The 19607-nt window shown below is 35.4% G+C and overlaps 1 protein-coding gene across 7 annotated transcripts in view; it reads left to right on the forward strand.

Annotated features, from left to right (window-relative positions):
- Positions 1–19607, forward strand: part of FER (FER tyrosine kinase) — a 478023-nt gene that overhangs the window by 388594 nt on the left and 69822 nt on the right. The gene's annotated exons all lie outside the window — the stretch shown is intronic.

Below are 19607 nucleotides of genomic sequence, written 5' to 3' on the forward strand. Positions count from 1 at the left end.
AATCTCTTTTCACCTATTGGGCATCAGAAATTTACTTAAATTTTTTATTTGAAGCTCTTCTCTTTGAATTACTCAGTTCTTCTGAAGTTGTTTAAATATTGTTGCTTTAAACATACACAGGTGCACAGCAGAAGCTGTGAATCTCTTGAAGGGTGCAACTGTATTTCCTTCGTGTTAAGGCCTTATTCCCATAGGTAACACAGTGCCTGGCACGTAGGACAACTGAGTAATGTGTGTATTAAAGAATCAAATGTAGATTATTAGTTAGGGAATCTTAAAAATTTTGCAGCACAAAATATACCCAATTTTTAAAAATACTATTTAATAATGGTACTTGGTATAAAAAAGTCAATTCCCCTTATTTGCTCCAAAGGGCATAATATACTCAAAATGTTATCTAATGCTAAGTTATTTAATATGCAAGAGAAAATCCATGGGAAATAAATAACAGGTGAAGCAAGACATCAACATAGAAAAATATATAATCAGAGGCATAAGAATGGCATTTCTAAGATAGTATTGCCCTTACACTTTCTCAGTGTATGTGGTAATGATGGTTCCTACTGAAGGACATTCTTAGACATGGAAGTCTTTGTGCACACAGTCAGCCATTTATAGGCAGTGATGGGTGCTCATTTCCCTGCCCACTGTGTTAATGTTCATCCCTTGGAGGTACAAGGACTTGTCATATGATTGATTCCATAAGCCATGTCTTTTGTAACTTACCATTAATGCAGATGGTGAGCATGGCACACCCAGGACTAAGTTCAATATCACTAATTACTTTTAAGGTTCCTAATAGCTCAGTTATTAATTTTTTCCTTTGTCACTTTTGAACTGTACAACGCTGCAGATGTTTGAATAGACAGAAGTAACCTTTATTAAAGTAATATTCTGTGAATGGTACTACCTCCCTCATTTTTCATATGCTAATATCAAGACCTCATTGCATATAAAGATATCTGTAATATTGCACACAGGACTTTTTTTTTTTTAACATCTTTATTGGAGTGTAATTGCTTTACAATGGTGTGTTATAACTGTGAATCAGTTATACATATGTTTCAATATCTCTTCCCTCTTGCGTCTCCCTCCCTCCCACCCTCCCTATCCCACCCCTCTAGGTGGTCACAAAGCACCGAGCTGATCTCCCTGTGCTATGCAGTTGCTTCCCACGAGCTATCTATTTTACGTTTGGTAGTGTATATATGTCCATGCCACTCTCTCACTTTGTCCCAGCTTACCCTTCCCCCTCCCCATATCCTCAAGTCCGTTCTCTAAGAGGTCTGCGTCTTTATTCTCTTCATGACCACATTTAAAAAATTTTTTTTAGATTCCATATATATGTGTTAGCATACGGTATTTGTTTTTCTCTTTCTGACTTAACTTCACTTTGTATGACAGTCTCTAGGTCCATCCATCTCACTACAAATAACTCAATTTCGTTTCTTTTTATGGCTGAGTAATATTCCATTGTATATATGTGCCACATCTTCTTTATCCATTCATCTGTCAATGGACACTTAGGTTGCTTCCATGACCTGGCTATTGTAAATAGTGCTGCAACGAACATTGCGGTACATGACTCTTTTTGAATTATGGTTTTCTCAGGGTATATGCCCAATAGTGGGATTGCTGGGTCATATGGTAGTTCTATTTTCAGTTTTTTAAAGAACCTCCATACTGTTCTCCATAGTGGCTGTATCAGTTTACATTCCCACCAGCAGTGCAAGAGGGTTCCCTTTTCTACACACCCTCTCCAGCATTTATTGTTTGTAGATTTTTTGATCATGGCCATTCTGACCGCTGGCGCACAGGATTTTAACTTGAAATTTTTGAGAATAATAAAAGGATTAGATGAACATATATGAATCCTTGCTCTAGAAATTTTTCTTTAGGGCCAGACAGTCAATATTTTAGGCTTTCCAGGTCATCTCCATCACAGCTACTCAACTCTGCCATTGTAGGACAAAAGCAGCTATAGAAAATATGTAAACTAAATGGCATGACTGTGTTTCAGTAAAGCTTTGACCTGTGGGTCAATCATTTAAAAAGGGTTACATCCCTCTTCTAAGCCTTTCTATCTCTTTTTTCCTTTGAGACCAGGCTCAAATCCTCCTCCCCCCACCAGCTTCTTCACCTCTTCCTCCCTGTTGTCTGATCTGGGTGTTATTACCTTCCAAAACGAATGTCTTATTTCTCCAACTACATTGTTAGCTATTTGATTGTTTCCTTCCTTCCTTCTTTACTCCTTCCCTCGTTCCTCCTTCTACCTCCTCAGTTCTTAGTAGATGAGCCAATAGATATTTGTTCCTAAAAATGAGTTTAACTCTTCACTATCATTATGAAGATATTATGAAGTAATTATTTTATTTTAATGTCTCAGGCCCTAACATAGTAGCCATTCAATGCTTGTTGTTGCTAGCATATCTTAATTTTTTTCCTAACAGTATTAATAAAACTTTAGAACAGTGGTCCCCAGCCTTTTTGGCACCAAGGGACCATTTCGTGGAAGACAGTTTTTCCACGGATGGGGGGATGGTTCAGGCAGTAATGCGAGCGATGGGGAGCGATGGGGAGCGGCAGATGAAGCTTTGCTCGCTAGCCCATCACTCACCTCCAGCTGTGCAGCCCGGTTCCTAGCAGGCCGTGGACCAGAACCAGTCCATGGACCGGGGTGGGGACCCCTGCTTTAGAACACGTAAGACTAGGAAGACCAATTAGGCAAAAATACAACAAAGGCCTAAACTGTAGTAGACATGGAAAAAAGATGAAAAATTAAAGACAATTTATGCTTATTGATAGGAGTCATTTTATCTCAGACCCAAATTAAATACAGATGTTTTCCGAGTAATACTATCATACATATTAACCAGCCTTGGCAGTTGTAAGTGGAAAAAGGCTTACGCAGGCATAGCAAAGTAAGTGGCACATTAACAAAATATCTCTACGTCTAGGAGTTTTGTAAGATTCACTTATAATAATGGTTTTCTTATATTCAGGTTATTCACCCTAAGATAATGAAAACAATCCAAGTTATTTTTAGACGTCTCTATAAGTACGGCTTATTAGTACTCTACCAGACAGATTTTATAGGAGTTTTTGCCACGAAAGACTCCTCTTCTTTTGGAAGGATTATTATTTTCAGCTCCCACTGACTTTTTGTGGTTTGTGTTACTTTTATTCTTACAGTTTGTAGTTAGATGCTTTTTCTTTATAATTCAAAATTGTAAGACTCTACCATACAAAAATATGACTATAAGTTCTTCCCTTTTTTCCTACTCCTCCTCTTTCCTTTCTTAAGCCATGTTGGTTTACTCTGTGCAATTGTTAGTTCTGTTAGGGAATTCTAAAATAAGAAACTCCCTTCCAAGTGTTTTTTTCCCCTTGGAAAAGAACATATAAGACATACATATGCAACCAGACTGTAACATGGAAAATGATGAGCTGCAAAAGAAGTCAGATAAAGTAGTTTGAATTGAGGAAACAGATGAGTGAGCAAGAGAGAATGTGTTAGAACCCTGTGTAAGTTACAGGTCTCAGACTAATGGTACTGGTGTCCTGAAGAGGTCACCACACTTCCAAAAATACTTAAACTGCACTAGAGAGATGGAAACCTGTGAAATATGATTTTTACCAGTTTTCTTTGCTGATAGATATTGACAAACAATGTAATACTGCTGACTGTAGATATCAGTTATAATGGAATTGTTTTAGCTTTAGCCTTGGTAAAAGCTTTGACTGCTTTGTAGATTTTCTCTTTTCCCTTTGCAAAGAGAATGTCAGATGATCCAAAACAAAACAACAGTGTCAACAAATTGTTTTATTTCTGCTTGCAAGTATAATTTGACAATGTGTTTGTTATGTAAAATGTTAAGAAATTAATCACTCTTCCAGTTCTATAGCATACCCGTTGAATTAAATCAATCTGAACCAAGTTATTTGTTTAAAATGTTGCAGTTTTGCCTTATTCTGAGAAACAAATGGATATTCACATTCTACTTGTGCTGATGTCGTTGATTGTAGGCTGCCACCGTATTTCAAGATAATTATTACTGATGCATCCTGTCTTTATACACATAAAACATTTGCATTGCATTTTGCCTTTGGGATGTCACTCTTTGTAAGTAGACAAACACATAGTTTGAGTGAAGACAAATGGCATTTTAAGCATAATGTTATTTTCCAGTTCTTCTTATATGAATGAAAATTATTCAGCAGTTCAGAGGAAGGACTTAAGTGAAGTAAATAAAGAAAAAGTATATCCATATGTGATCAGGCTTTTAAAAAATGTCAGAACATAAGATGAATGGAATTTCAAGGTTTATGATAAAAGATTTAGCTACCTTCTGTCAATATACGTCAGAACTCTTGGATGAGAACCTGTTGTGAGACAATTTGTCCAGGCTTTTCGGTTTCCATTTTATCTACCATCTGGGATTTTACTTTTATTTTAAGGGACTTTGTTGACAATACTGATTCTTTCTCAGGTGTAGTATGTTAACTCCATTATGCTCATAATGTTACAAATACTTCCCTCCAGGGTAACATCCTAGAATGGTAAAGGTAATCCATTAAGCGTTGAGCTTGTTTTTCTATACATGGATGAGATCACTGTATGAAATGCTATGGGTCAGAAGTATCATTGACTACAACATAATGATTCCCATGTGCTTTTAATGTATACAATTCTACAAGTTCATGCCAAACAAGGAAATATCAAGCTCTTATAAATCATATGGGCATAGTTATATACTCAGGTAGGGATAAATGTACATTTATCATTTTGTGAATTTAAGATATCAGTGCTGGGAAACCATGTGTAAGATGAGGTCCCTGGGAGTAGGGTTTTCAGATGCCTACATTTTTGTAACAATTAGCTATCTATTATACTGATATGCACCCTCAGTAGTGAAAATTGATGGTAGCTCTGCCTCCCAGTCACCTAGCAAAGGGACTTTGCATCAAATTGGAGTCACCATATGTTTATTGACTAAGTGATAATGTGCTAATGTAAATAAAAGTTATTTATAAATGGTGAACTATACAAATAGGTAACGTTATTATTTTTATTGTATAGGATCAGACCTAGAAGCTATCGTGTTGAAATAAAAAGAAAGTATTACGTACTACTTGTGGAGTATATATTCTCAAGTATACCTGACATAGTTCTTAAACCCATGAAAAACATCTTTCAAATATTTTCTCCTAATTTTCTTCACTTAATAACATTGTATTCACATTTACTTTTTAAATTAAAAGCTGTGTAACCATTTTGTGGTGTATGTAAAGACTGAAGTTTTAATACTTCGATCAATGACTGCTAGGCAAAAGAAGGTTAATTTACATTTTCACCATTGCTTCTTTTAGCTAAAGAACATTTTAATCTTTCAGTCATCTCAGAACATCTCAGTCAGTATCTCTATAAGCCCATAAGTTACTCTTGTGGGCTTATGTTAGCAGTGATATTGGCCAGAAACCTTTCAAAGGAACAGAAAACTAGGTGCTTGGCAGTTTCCTTTATCCTTGTTATAATAACCAACTTGAAAGCTTTGAGAAACAAAATGCAGGGGGAAATTATTAGCAGTATTCTTCCATTCAGTGGCTTGTACAAAAGACCAATAATTCATACGGAGTATGAACACCTTGAGCACTGGTGAAATGGGAGACATTTTTCATTAGATGCCTGTATAAATTCCTAAAAATCACTCTGTGGATTCCCTTCCCTTCCTCTGTGTTCAGAAAGGCATCAGTTTTCCTTAGAAACATAACACCTGTCATCTATAAGATTTTGCTCTGTCCTTTCTTACAGACGTTTTTGTTGGTGGTTTTCTTTACCACCTTCATTGATGGACAGCAGCCTTCAACTGAGATCTCAAAACTGTGACTGAGCCAATTACTTAACCTCTTGTGGGACAAAAGCATGTCATAGGAAGAAAATATAAGATTAGAAATGTGAGTTCTCCTTTTAAGACAAGTTGACTACTACTCAGTAGGGAAAGTCTTTAATCAAACATTTTTTTTTCTTTCAGTAAACTTTACTGTTCTCAAGATCCTAATACCTCAGGAGATAAATATTTAGAATTATTGCCTGTACTTTCCTCGTATATATGTTAGAACCCTATATACAAAACAGTGGATTCAAATGATTTGTGAACCATTGTTTGGATAAATATATAACCATAAAGTAAGAAGCACTGTGAAAGTAGTGATTTAAACATCTTATAAATGCATACAAAAGATTTTATGTAAATAAGTTTACTAAGTTTTTCTTAGAGGTAAATTATATTCAAAGACTGTAAAAACATCTGCAGTTCAGTTTCTTGTCTCCTCCTACTACAGTCAGATTTTTTAAATAACATAACAGCCCCCCCCAACTCATATAACACAGTCTGTAAAAGTGGGATAATAGCAGTACTTATAGAATTTTGGTGAACTTTGTGTTTAGCACAGTGTGTAGAATATTCTAATCACTCCATCAATGTGAGTTAGTATTAGTAGTAATAGTATTGTTTTCTAAATGTTAAAGTAGCAGACAGGAACTACTGGATTTTTTTTTTTAATCTCTTGATGTACTTCTTCTAAAATCTGATATTCCCAAGTGTTTTATATTATAAATCATCTCATGGAAGACTTTGTTACTTGAGAGGTAGCAGTTTTAGGGTAACAGCATCCACACATTGTCCTTAATATCCTTGTTCCTAAATTGGAAATTCTTCTTAGGCATCACCTCTAGGACTCCTTGTTCTTCTGACTTGTCAGAAAGGATGAAACAGTGAGGGCTCAGACCGCTACATCCAGGGTTGGCTCATTCATTTCTTAGTGCTCAGAACCTCATATCTACAGCTGTTGTTTCTTTCCTGATGCAGCCAGTAATTGACTCAGTTCCAGAAACTATACTTTCAGTCTGAGAGACTCCCTGACCTTTATTGAATTCTCTATGGAAAACTACAGTTATGTGCTTGGAAATAATTGCTGATGTACCTTTAAAACACAGAAAAATACCTCTAAACATCCACCATGTGGTCTAGGATAGCTACTTAAGTCCAAAGGATACTTCCTCTCCCCCTCCCTTGCACCCAGTTGTCTAGTCATCTGGGCCCCATTATATGTGCATTCTGAGGTAAAGGCCCTGCAGCTTCCCACGCTTGCTAGATCTTAAAGCAGTCCAGCTCCATTCCTCTTGGAAGGGCTAGAGCAATAGGAGCAGTACTCCCTTGTTTTTATCCTCTGTTTACTTATTCACCTTAGCCATTATATATGGAACTACTACACAGAAGGTGCTTGAAGAAAAGAGAGTTTGAGATCTTGATTTCAGAGCTGTGCCCATCAAAACCCAAGCATAGACAGGAAAATTTTCTAAGTCACAGTAATCGGATAATTTTCATTTTCAATAAAGGGATTGATTAATGAATCAGAATTCACTGCCTATGCCATTTCTCACAGCTATGAACTTACAGTGAATAAAGCAAACCTCCTCCAACCTACTCTCTACTTTCTTTCATCTTGCAGACACTGGAGTCTTTATTTTGTGCAAAGCATTGTATTAGGTACTGGCTGTATCACTCCTTGTAATTATATAGCTTATAATCAGGTACAGAAGGCAGATAAAGAGGTAAACACATAATTAGGTATTCACTAGTTGTGATAAAAGCTGTGATGGAAGCAAACAGGATACAATGATGAGAATAAATTGTATGGAAGTGGGAAGGGAAAATCTACTTACATGGGGAATCAGGAAAGACTTCTGAGAATTATTCATTTTGGTGAAAACTGAAGGAGTTAGCAATGTGAAGACTGGGGGGAACAGGATCCCAGGCTCTGTTTTGAAAGGTCGCTGTGGGGTCCACCAGCCAGCAGAAAAGATTATAATAGACTCTTACCCTTTCACATACTTCCAACACATAGAAACCTATTAATAACCCCTGAATTCTTAACTGGAAAAATTCTGAGATTATTTTTTTACAGTGTTTTAAATATTTATTGGCATTTATTATATGTACTTCCATCTAATCATGGTTTATCTTTCAATGTCATCACTTTGGGGAAACAAGAAGGCTTTGTCACACATCTGTATTGAATGCCAGTACAAAATTCTAGATACAGATCATTTTAAGGTTATCTGCCTTTGGGGATTATCTCTGCTGCTATTTATTACAACACATAATGAAGACTTGTATATATATTGTGTGTTTGTGATAGCTAAAATAATAATAAATTATTAATGTTAATCTGTACAAAACATACTTCAACTCTTTTTACATTTTCATTTTTATAGATTACTGTTTTAAGAAAGGTATTCCTAATTAACTATATTAAGAATCATAAAAAGTAAAAATATCCTTCTTGTTTTTATGTTCAAACTTAATTTTTACATTTCACTTGGGACCCAGAATCAGCCAGTACTTTCAGAAGTAGGCCCCTGAAATCAATATATATGTTCTCTAAATAACAATTGTTATTTCATAATAGCATGGACCAAAGAACATATATTTCCTCAGCCTCTCCTTCTCTACCCAATTATTGGTCACACACATCTTTGTCATACCTTTGTGAGATATACAAGTTTTTTTATGAGAGAAATACAGGTAACTATTTCTTAATTATGAAGTAGTATACTTTAAGTTCCTAGATCCTCAAGGTATATTTTTTACATGTAATCATGAACTTTGGCATATTGTGAATATCTGTGACCACTTTCAGTTGTCAGTTTCGTAGGCATAAAATAACAGTCTTCATCTTAATAAGGCATTCACAGTAAACACTTCTAGTATCAGTACGTGATTTTAGACTGTTGTCTTTGGCCTCGTTAATAATTTGATGATATTTCTAAATTCATATTTTGGAGTTACTTAATAAAAAGCAGGAAAATTACAGTTAGGATAGTTTGTCATCATTTGGGTGTTTGCTGCTTTATGGTATGCACTTCATCATGTGTATAATCTGTAATGCAGCAATGCAGAGTGAGGATTATAAGTACTATGCTGCCCACACTAACATTCAGCAATACCTATAGGTTAATCAAGCATAAAGTTCTAAAGTATGTGGATGGCAATGCATTAAAATAATGAATTCACATGTTATGCAAATAAAATGGATTGTAATTTTTATTTTAATATCTGGAGCATGCATTTAATATACTTCCTGTTAAAACTGAAATGTAGTTTTTCTTTGGAAACTTTATAAAATGATTCTAAAGTATATATAGAAAGATAAATATGCCAAAATAATGAAGAAAACATTGTAAAAGCAAAAAGGATGAAGAAGTTTCCCATTTGTGTGTTAAAACACTTTATAAACCTATAGTAATTAAAACAGTAATGTGTGGGCATAAATGTATACAAAAATATTGGGAAAATAGAATATAATGTCAAGAAACAGACTAAAGTATAGATAAAGATTTGGAGTACAATAAAAGTGATATTGTAAGTTAGTAGGAAAATATTTTAATAAGTGGTGCTGGAACAATTAGCTAACTATTGGTGCTAGGGCTGGGATGAGGGCAGAGGAATAAACTTAAATACTCACACTTCATTTTATTACAAAATGAACTCCAGATGGAGAACCTTAATAGTCTGTTAAGGTTAAATAATTATTATTGGAAATATGGAAATTTTATAACTTAAAAATTAAATGATATTTAATATGTACCTTAATATTCTCATTAATTCTTCTAAAACCTTGCATATCTATGTATACTAACTTGTTTTTTCCTTCTTCTGTTTAATGCTAAAAGTAATATAGTAAAGTTCTCTATTATTTAGTAATTTTTTCAAGACCTCCTTGAATTTCAAGCCTCTTTGCCTTTTATTTATTGCCTGTTGTGTACTTCCACATAGCAATCAACCAACCACTGTTACATGGAAACCTGGAAGAAAAGGTTTGAAATAGGTGTGGTAAACTAAATCTGAATATTCCATAACATATAAAGAGCTCTTAAAAAGCAATAAAAGAGCAAATAGAAAAATGAACAGGCAGTTAATTTAGGACATGAACAGGTTTATTAATTTCTAATAAACATTTGAAAATGAAGAAATGTAAATTTAAAACAATGAAATATTTTCTGCTATCAGATTGGTAAAGATTTTTTAAATCTTTAATTCTTATAATTAATAAGTAATGAAAAACACATTCTCATATGGTCTTGGAAGAGGTATATATTGGTACAAGTTTTTTGGATTCAAATTATTAAAATGTACTAAACATCTGTAAGAATGCATACCCTTTGACACAGCAATTCACCTCTTAAGAATTTACCTCAAGGGACTTCCCTGGTGGAGCAGTGGTTAAGAATCCTCCTGCCAATGCAGGGGCACGAGTTCGAGCCCTGGTCCAGGAAGATCCCACATGCCGCAGAGCAGCTAAGCCCTTGTGCCACAACTACTGAGCCTGCACTCTAGAGCCCACGAGCCACAACTACTGAGCCCACGTGCTGCAACTGCTGACGCCCACATGCCTAGAGCCCGTGCTCTGCAATGAGAGAAGCCACCACAATGAGAAGCCCGTGCACCACAATGAAGAGTAGCCCTTGCTCGTCGTAACTAGAGAAAGCCCACATGTAGCAACGAAGACCCAATGCAGCCAAAAATAAATACATAAAATAAATAAATTTATTTAAAAAAAAAAGAATTTACCTCAAATCAGTAATCGAAGGAGACATAAAAAAATGTTTTGAAAAATATACAGTTTTGGATTGTCTATCATATCATTGTATATATAGTAGCAAATTTTGGGAAACATCCTAAATCTCAACATATATGAGATTCTAATTTTACTATTAATAGACATAATCACAATACTAAATAAAGTATCTAATTTTATAGAAATAAATTTGTATTTCTATATGCATAAATATTGATACTTTAGGACATATAGCAATGTATTAATAATTGTAGATAGGTTTTCTTTTTATACGTTTATACTTATCTCTGCTTTCAAAATGATTCAGAGTGGACATACTTTACAGTTAAAAAAAAATGAAGCCATCTCCACATTTTAAAAATGATGAAGAAGATGATTAAAGATTTTATACTGTAGTAAATATCACAGTTAAAATATATTTGTTTAATAAGAAATTTGACATTTAATATGAGATTTACGTATTTGGTGAGCTTTAATTGATTTTTTTCACATTTTGATGCTTAAGAGAGATCAGTTTTCCCCTGAGGAGGCTTTTTTTTATATTCCTTCCTCTCTTTACTGTACTATCCTAGCACTTATCAAAGATGACAAACTATAGTCCTCTGTTAATTTATCTGTATCTTCTATTAAATATATCCAATGAATATGTAATATGAGCCACTATGCTATTTAAAATATTCTAGTAGCAACATTAAAAATGTAAAAAGAAAAAGGTAAAATTGATTTAATAGTATAGTTTATAAACTCAATATATTAAAAATTTCTTATTTTAACATGTAATTAATATAAAACATTATTGAGGTATTTTACATTCTTTTGTTTGTTATACAAGTTTTCAAAATCCAGTGGGTATTTTGTACTTAAAGCACATTTCCATTTGGATTAAGTGTGTTTCAGATGTCACATGTGGCTAGTGGCTACCATACGGACCAGCACAACATTAGAATGTTAATATCTTTGAGGACCAGGGCATCTCTTTTACTCTTATATCCCCAGTGCCTAATAAGTGTCTGGAACTTAGTAAGCACTTTTAATATTTGCATCTACTTCTGCAGAGTTTTTTCTGCTACTCCTACCTCTGTAGTATCACTTGCTCTGTTGTACTTTTCATTTATATGCCCATCTCCTGTAATAACTGTGTGTTCCTTAAAAGAGCAACCATGTTTTATTCAACTTTATATGCCTGACACAGTAGATGTTCCATACATGGTTATTGGAAGGAAGTTCGGGAAGAAGAGCGAATACTCATTTTTTATTACAGAGAAATTTTTTTCTGGTAATTCAGTCTCTTGAAATATTATATGTTAAATCTCAAAACGTCAAATAGAATTATATAGCATTGAGCAATAGAAATTGAAAAACCTCAACTCTTCATTTACTGGGTCTTTAGATTAAGCCATCCAAAATGGTTGATCACTGATTTTCTTTTTGAAGATCACTATGGTTTAGAGCTTCAGTAGCCTTACTTAATATAACTCTGTCCTGTGTTGAATAAAGTTTATAACTACAGAGTTCTTCCCTGTCGATCCTAATAATCCCTTGCTGTAACATAAGACTTTTTTCCTGTGATCCTCAGTGGAGGCGGACAACAGTTGGTCAGCATTAATCATAATGTGAGCTTTCACATTAGTAATGTTACTTATTATATTTTCCTTCAACGTTCTTTTTCTAAATTATTGAACACCAATTTTTAAAAATTTACATCAGAATTTTAAAAATATATTTTTCTAATAGAAAAGATGAGATCAGTAATGTGTTTATTTATTGGGTTTGTGAGATATCTTTCACCACATAAATGATGTTATAAATACCACTGGTGAGCACTTGTCGACTGTCAGTAATAACTGAACAGCTATCAAATGCCAATATGGTGTTAATTGCTAAGAGCAAGAAATAATCTAATGTTTTTTTTTTCTGATGTGCTCTTCGCTTATAATTTTATTTTAGGTAGGGGCCTAGGAATCACTGTTGAGCCATGTTATCATCTTGCATACTGCTTATCAGAGTAGCTGGAGTGTAAATTAAAATAGGTTTGCTGTCAGACACAGTTCAAATCCAGGCTTTGCTACTTGTCTGGCATCTCTAAATCTTACCTGTATGTTATCTATCTCATAAATTAGTTGCAAGGTTTACACGAGAAAAATCTATCTGAAGTACTTGACTATTTATTGCACATATATGCATTAATATATGATATTTGTTTTTGTTTTTCTGGCTTACTGCACTCTGTATGACAGTCTCTACATCCATCCACATCTCTACAAATGACCCAATTTCGTTCCTTTTTATGGCTGAGTAATATTCTATTGTATATATGTACCACATCTTCTTTATCCATTCGTCTGTTGATGGCCATTTAGGTTGCTTCCATGACCTGGCTATTGTAAATAGTGCTGCAAGGAACATTGAGGTGCATGTATCTTTTTGAATTCTGGTTTTCTCTGGGTATATGCCCAGTAGTGGGATTGCTGGGTCATATGGTAATTCTATTTTTAGTTTTTTAAGGAACCTCCATACTGTACCCTATAGCGGCTGTATCAATTTACATTCCCACCAACAGTGCAAGAGGGTTCCCTTTTCTCCACATCCTCTCCAGCATTTGTTGTTTGTAGATTTTCTGATGATGCCCATTCTAACAGGTGTGAGGTGATACCTCATTGTAGTTTTGATTTACATTTCTCTAATAATTAGTGATGTTGAGCAGCTTTTCATGTGCTTCTTGGCCATCTGTATGTCTTCTTTGGAGAAATGTCTATGTAGGTCTTCTGCCCATTTTTGGATTGGGTTGTTTGCTTTTTTACTATTGAGCTGCATGAGCTGTTTATATATTTTGGAGATTAATCCTTTGTCCATTGATTTCTTTGCAAATATTTTCACCCATTCTGAGGGTTGTCTTTTTGTCTTGTTTAAGGTTTCCTTTGCTGTGCAAAAGCTTTCAAGTTTAATTAAGTCCCATTTGTTTATTTTTCTTTTTATTTCCATTTCTCTAGGAGGTGGGTCTAAAAAGATCTTGCTGTGATTTATGTCAAAGAGAGTTCTTCCTAAGTTTTTCTCTAAGAGTTTTATGGTGTCTGGCCTTACATTTAGGTCTTTAATCCATTTTGAGCTTATTTTTGTGTATGGTGTTAGGGACTGTTCTAATTTCCTTCTTTTACATGTAGCTGTCCAGTTTTCCCAGCACCACTTATTGAAGAGACTGTCTTTTCTCCATTGTATATCCTTGCCTCCTTTGTCATAGATTAGTTGACCATCAGTGTGTGGACTTATCTCTGGGCTTTCTATCCTGTTCCATTGATCTATATTTCTGTTTTTGTGTCAGTACCATATTGTCTTGATGACTGTAGCTTTGTAGTGTAGTCTGAAGTCAGGGAGTCTGATTCCTCCAGCTCCATTTTTTTTCCCTCAAGACTGCTTTGGCTATTCGGAGTCTTTTGTGTCTCCATACAAATTATAAGGTTTTTTGTTCTAGTTCTGTAAAAAATGCCATTGGTAATTTGATAGGGATTGCATTGAATCTGTAGATTGCTTTGGGTAGTATAGTCATTTTCACAATGTTGATTCTTCCAATCCAAGAAGATGGTATATTTCTCCATCTGTTGGTATCATCTTTGATTTCTTTCATCAGTGTCTTATAGTTTTCTGAGTACAGGTCTTTCACCTCCTTAGATAGGTTTATTCCTAGGTATTTTATTCTTTTTGTTGCAGTGGTGAATGGGAGTGTTTCCTTAATTTCTCTTTCTAATCTTTTGTTGTTAGTGTATAGGAATGCAAGAGATTTCTGTGCATTAATTTTGTATCCTGCAACCTTACCAAATTCATTGATTAGCTCTAGTAGTTTTCTGGTGGCATCTTTAGGATTCTCTATGTATAGTATCATGTCATCTGCAAACAGTGACAGTTTTACTTCTTTTCCAATTTGCATTCCTATTATTTCTTTTTCATCTCTGATTGCCATGGCTAGGACTTCCAAAACTATGTTGAATAATAGTGGCGAGAGTTGACATCCTTGTCTTGTTCCTGATCTTAGAGGAAATGCTTTCAGTTTTTCACCATTGAGAATGATGTTTGCTGTGGGTTTGTTGTATATGGACTTTATTATGTTGAGGTACGTTCCCTCTATGCCCACTTTCTGGAGAGTTTTTGTCATAAATGGGTGTTGAATTTTGTCAGAAGCTTTTTCTGCATGGATTGAGATGGTAATGTGGATTTTATTCTTTAATTTGTTAATATGGTGTATCACACTGCTTGATTTGTGTATACTGAAGAATCCTTGCATCCTTGGGATAAATCCCACCTGATCATGGTGTATGATCCTTTTAATGTGTTGCTAGATTCTGTTTGCTAGTATTTTCTTTAGGATTTTTGCATCTATATTCATCAGTGATATTGGTCTGTAATTTTCTTTTATTGTAGTATCTTTGTCTGGTTTTGGTATCAGGGTGATCGTCTCATAGAATGAGTTTGGGAGTGTTCCTTCCTCTGCAATTTTTTGGAAGAGTTTGAGAAGGATGGGTGTTAACTCTTCTCTAAATGTTTGATAGAATTCATCTGTGAAGCCATCTGCTCCTGGACTTTTCTTTGTTGGAAGTTTTTTCATCACAATTTCAATTTCATTATTTGTGGTTGGTCTGTTCATATTTTCCATTTCTTCCTGGTTCAGTCTTGAAAGGTTATACCTTTCTAAGAATTTGTCCATTTCTTCCAGGTTGTCCATTTTATTGGCATATAGTTGCTTGTAGCCATCTCTTATATTGCTTTGTATTTCTGTGGTGTCTGTTATAACTTCTCCTTTTTCATTATTAATTTTATTGATTTCAGATCTCTACCTCTTTTTCTTGATGAGTGTGGCTAAAGGTTTATCAATTTTGTTTATCTTCTCAAAGAACCAGCTTTTAGTTTTATTGATCTTTGGTATTGTTTTCTTTGTTTCTTTTTTATTTATTTCTGCTCTGATCTTTATGATTTCTTTCCTTCTGCTAACTTTGGGTTTTGTTTGTTCTTCTTTCTCTAGTTCCTTTAGGTGTAAGGTTAGATTGTTTATTTGAGATTTTTCTTGTTTTTTGAGGTAGGCTTTTATAGCTATAAACTTCCCTCTTAGAACTGCTTTTGCTGCATCCCATAGGTTTTGGATCATCATGTTTTCATTGTAATTTGTCTCTAGGTATTTTTTGATTTCCTCTTTGATTTCTTCAGTGATCTCTTGGTTATTTGGTAACGTGTTTTTTAGCCTCAATGTTTTTATGTTTTTTACGTTTTTTTCCCTGTAATTGATTTCTAATCTCATAGCATTGTGGTCAGAAAAGATGCTTGATAAGATTTCAGTTTTCTTAAATTTACTGTGGCTAGGTTTGTGACCCAAGATGTGATCAATCCTGGAGAATGTTCCATGAACACTTGAGAAGAAAGTGTAATCTGATGTTTTTGGGTGGAATGTCCTATATATATCAGCTAACTCTATCTGGTCTATTGTTTCATTTAAAACTTGTGTTTCCTTATTAATTTTCTGTCTGGATGATCTGTACATTGGTGTGAGGTGTGAAAGCCCTCCACAATTATTGTGTTACTGTCGATTTCCTCTTTTATAGCTTTAGCGGTTGCCTTATGTATTGAGGTGCTCCTATGTTGGGTGCATATATACTTATAATTGTTATATCTTCTTCTCAGATTGCTTCCTTGATCATTATGTTGTGTCCTTCCTTGTCTCTTGTAACATTTATTTTAAAGTCTATTTTATCTGATATGAGTATTGCTACTCTGCCTTTCTTTTGATTTCCATTTGCATGGAGTATCTTTTTCCATCCCCTCACATTCAGTCTGTATGTGTCCCTAGGTCTGAAGTGGGTCTCTTGCAGACAGCATATATATGTGTCTTGTTTTCGTATCCACTGAGTGAGCCTGTGTCTTTTGGTTGGAACACTTAATCCTTTCACATTTAAGGTAATTATCGATATGTATGTTCCTATTACCATTTTCTTAATTGTCATGAGTTTGTTTTTGTAGGTCCTTTTCTTCTCTTGTTTTTCCCACTTAGGGAAGTTCCTTTAGCATTTGTTGTGGAGCTGGTTTGGTGGTACTGAATTCTCTTAGCTTTTGCTTGTCTGTAAAGCTTTTGATTTCACCATCAAATCTGAATGAGATCCTTGCTAGGTAGAGTAATCTTGGTTGTAGGTTCTTCCCTTTCATCACTTTAAATATACCGTGCCACTCCATTCTGGCTTGTAGAGTTTCTTCTGAGAAATCAGCTGTTAACCTTATGGGAGTTCCCTTGTATGTTATTTGTCGTTTTTCCCTTGTTGCTTTCAATAATTTGTCTTTAATTTTTGTCAATTTGATTACTATGTGTCTCGGCATGTTTCTTCTTGGGTTTATCCTTCCTGGGACTCTCTGCTCTTCCTGGACTTGGGTGGCTATTTCCTTTCTCATGTTAGGGAAGTTTTCGACTATAATCTCTTCAAATATTTTCTTGGTCCTTTCTCTCTCTCTTCTCCTCTGGGACCCCTATAATGTGAATGTTGGTGCATTTAATGTTGTCGCAGAGGTCTCTTAGGCTGTCTTCATTTCTTTTCATTCTTTTTTCTTTATTCTGTTCCACAGCAGTGAATTCCACTATTCTCTCTTCCAGGTCACTTATTCGTTCTTCTGCCTCAGTTTTTCTGCTATTGATTTCTTCTAGTATATTTTTCATTTCAGTTATTGTATTGTTCATCTCTGTTTGTTTGTTCTTTAATTCTTCTAGGTGTTTATTCTTTAATTCTTCTAGGTGTTTGTTAAACATTTCTTGCATCTTCTCGATCTTTGCCTCCATTCTTTTTCCGAGGTCCTGGACCATCTTCACTATCATTATTATGAATTCTTTTTCCGGAAGGTTGCCTATCTCCACTTCATTTAGTTGTTTTTCTGGGGTTTTATGTTGTTCCTTCATCTGGTACAAAGTCCTTTGCCTTTTCATTTTGTCTATCTTTCTGTGAATGTGGTTTTCCTTCCACAGGCTCCAGAATTGTAGTTCTTCTTGCTTCTGAAGTTGTATAGTTTTGCCATGTTTGTTCCTGACCAGCTTTCATGCGAGGCCTCTTTTTCTCTGTTCAAATGTCTCTAGAGTCTCTGCAAAGGCACCAACCTTGGTCTAGCTTTTAGGAATTTGGGAACGTATAAGAGGAGGATAAGGCTAGCTTCCAGTTAGAAGGAATAGAGCCATAGGGGAACCCAAGACAGTATCCAAGGTAAAATCCAGCTCATTAATCACAAACTGACCTAACAAGCCTCCCATCTACAGGAGAAATGAAAGAGAATGAACCAGTGTCTCGTGGAAAGTAGCCACAAACAGAAATAGGAAAATCAGTGGTAGGGAGGTGGTAAGAGGCTGAGCTTGGTGAAAGGCCCATAAAAGATAAATACTCTTCATAGTGCCCTTGTGGCTGCAGCCCTGTGAGGAAATAAGCAAGTAAGGACACCAAAACTGGTTTTCAATTCCACTTCAGTCTTTAGGGCTTGAGGTTTCTGTCAGGCTTGATTCTACTCTTTTCCTTATGGACTTGGCCCCCACCCAATTAACTTGGGAAGGATGTCCTGTCCTAGTTTCCTCCTGAAGACATAATAGGCCTACCATCTAGCCCTAGCCCCCAACTGATTCACTGATTGGCTCTTCCCAGTTCCCTCCAGTGTAACTCAAGCCTGGAGGATCTCTGTCACATTGGAACTGGAGGGACTTCTGCCTAGGAAGTGTAGGAGAGGATGTTACATGTAGGGCTGGAACAAAGACTATACAGGAAAAGGAGGGTGAGGAAAAGAGGAGGAACAGCTACTTTACCCCTTGGTTTAATAAAAGAGGAAAATACTTTATCTCCTTGAATTGCCCATGGGATACTTGCAGGTCTTCAGGGTGTTTTGTAATTCATATTATTCATTATTAATTATCTTGCATGTTTTTTGTACTGGGCATTATCAAAGACAGTAAAAAGATGTTAGAAGAGAGATTCAGTGAGACCATAATGTTAACTAAAAGCCTTAGACTTAGCTACTCTCCCGAGAACTTCCATTTTTCTTGTTTGAAGCTATACTACTGCCTTAAAAATTCTTCATTTCTCCAGTTTCTCCCACTCTTTTAGGATGCAATCAGCTGTCTGCATCCTAAAAGAGTGAGTTTCCATCTGATGTTTCACAGATTGGAGGCTGTGAAGTCACTTACCCTCTTTGAACAGTTAGACTATTCTAGTTGTCTAAGAAAGCAATGGAGGGCCTGTACTGTGGCACATGCAATGTGAATGACAAGGAAAGGTTAAATTCAAGAGTTTTTTCAGATGTAGAGTAATTATAAATTATTGATGTGATAGAGTGAAGAAAAGGGAAAGGTCAAAGAAGATTTTGAGAGTACATTTCTAATGAGGATAGGTGGCCCATGGCAATCCATGAACTAAGATAGGGAATAAGAGTCAGGAGCAGATTTGTGGGGGAGGAACTATTTGACATTTGTTTTGGACTTGTTGAGTTCGAACTAATTGTAGGCCATCTAGGAAGAGGAATCTTTAAGAGTCCAGCTGAAATAGTGGAGTGGGAGATACAAAACTGGGATCTGTTGATGGCTCTATGTGATCATTAAAGCCATGAGAGAGAACAAGATTGCCTAAGGAGAGAGAAGTGGGCCTGGGCTAGAGCAACATTTAAGGAGTAGGAAAAAGAAGAACCATTGAAAGACTCAAAAGGAGCACAGAGGGGCTGGATGGGTCAAGGGAGGTATAGATGAGCCTCAGGTCTTTTCTTTAATATTATATATCCAAATCTTCCCCTTGTCTCCCACAGACACCTTCCTGAATCTCTGTCCTGCTGCCAACCCTGCAGAAGATTCCCACTCCCACCCTGTACCCCAAAAGGACAGGGCCCATGTCTTTACTTCTCATTCTTCATAACTTAGGGACCTTAGTAAAGGATAGGAAAATTGTTTCTATTGAACCTTACCAAGGGAGCATTTT

Source organism: Lagenorhynchus albirostris, chromosome 3 (assembly GCF_949774975.1).
Source record: "Lagenorhynchus albirostris chromosome 3, mLagAlb1.1, whole genome shotgun sequence".
Classification (NCBI taxonomy): Eukaryota; Metazoa; Chordata; class Mammalia; order Artiodactyla; family Delphinidae; genus Lagenorhynchus; species Lagenorhynchus albirostris.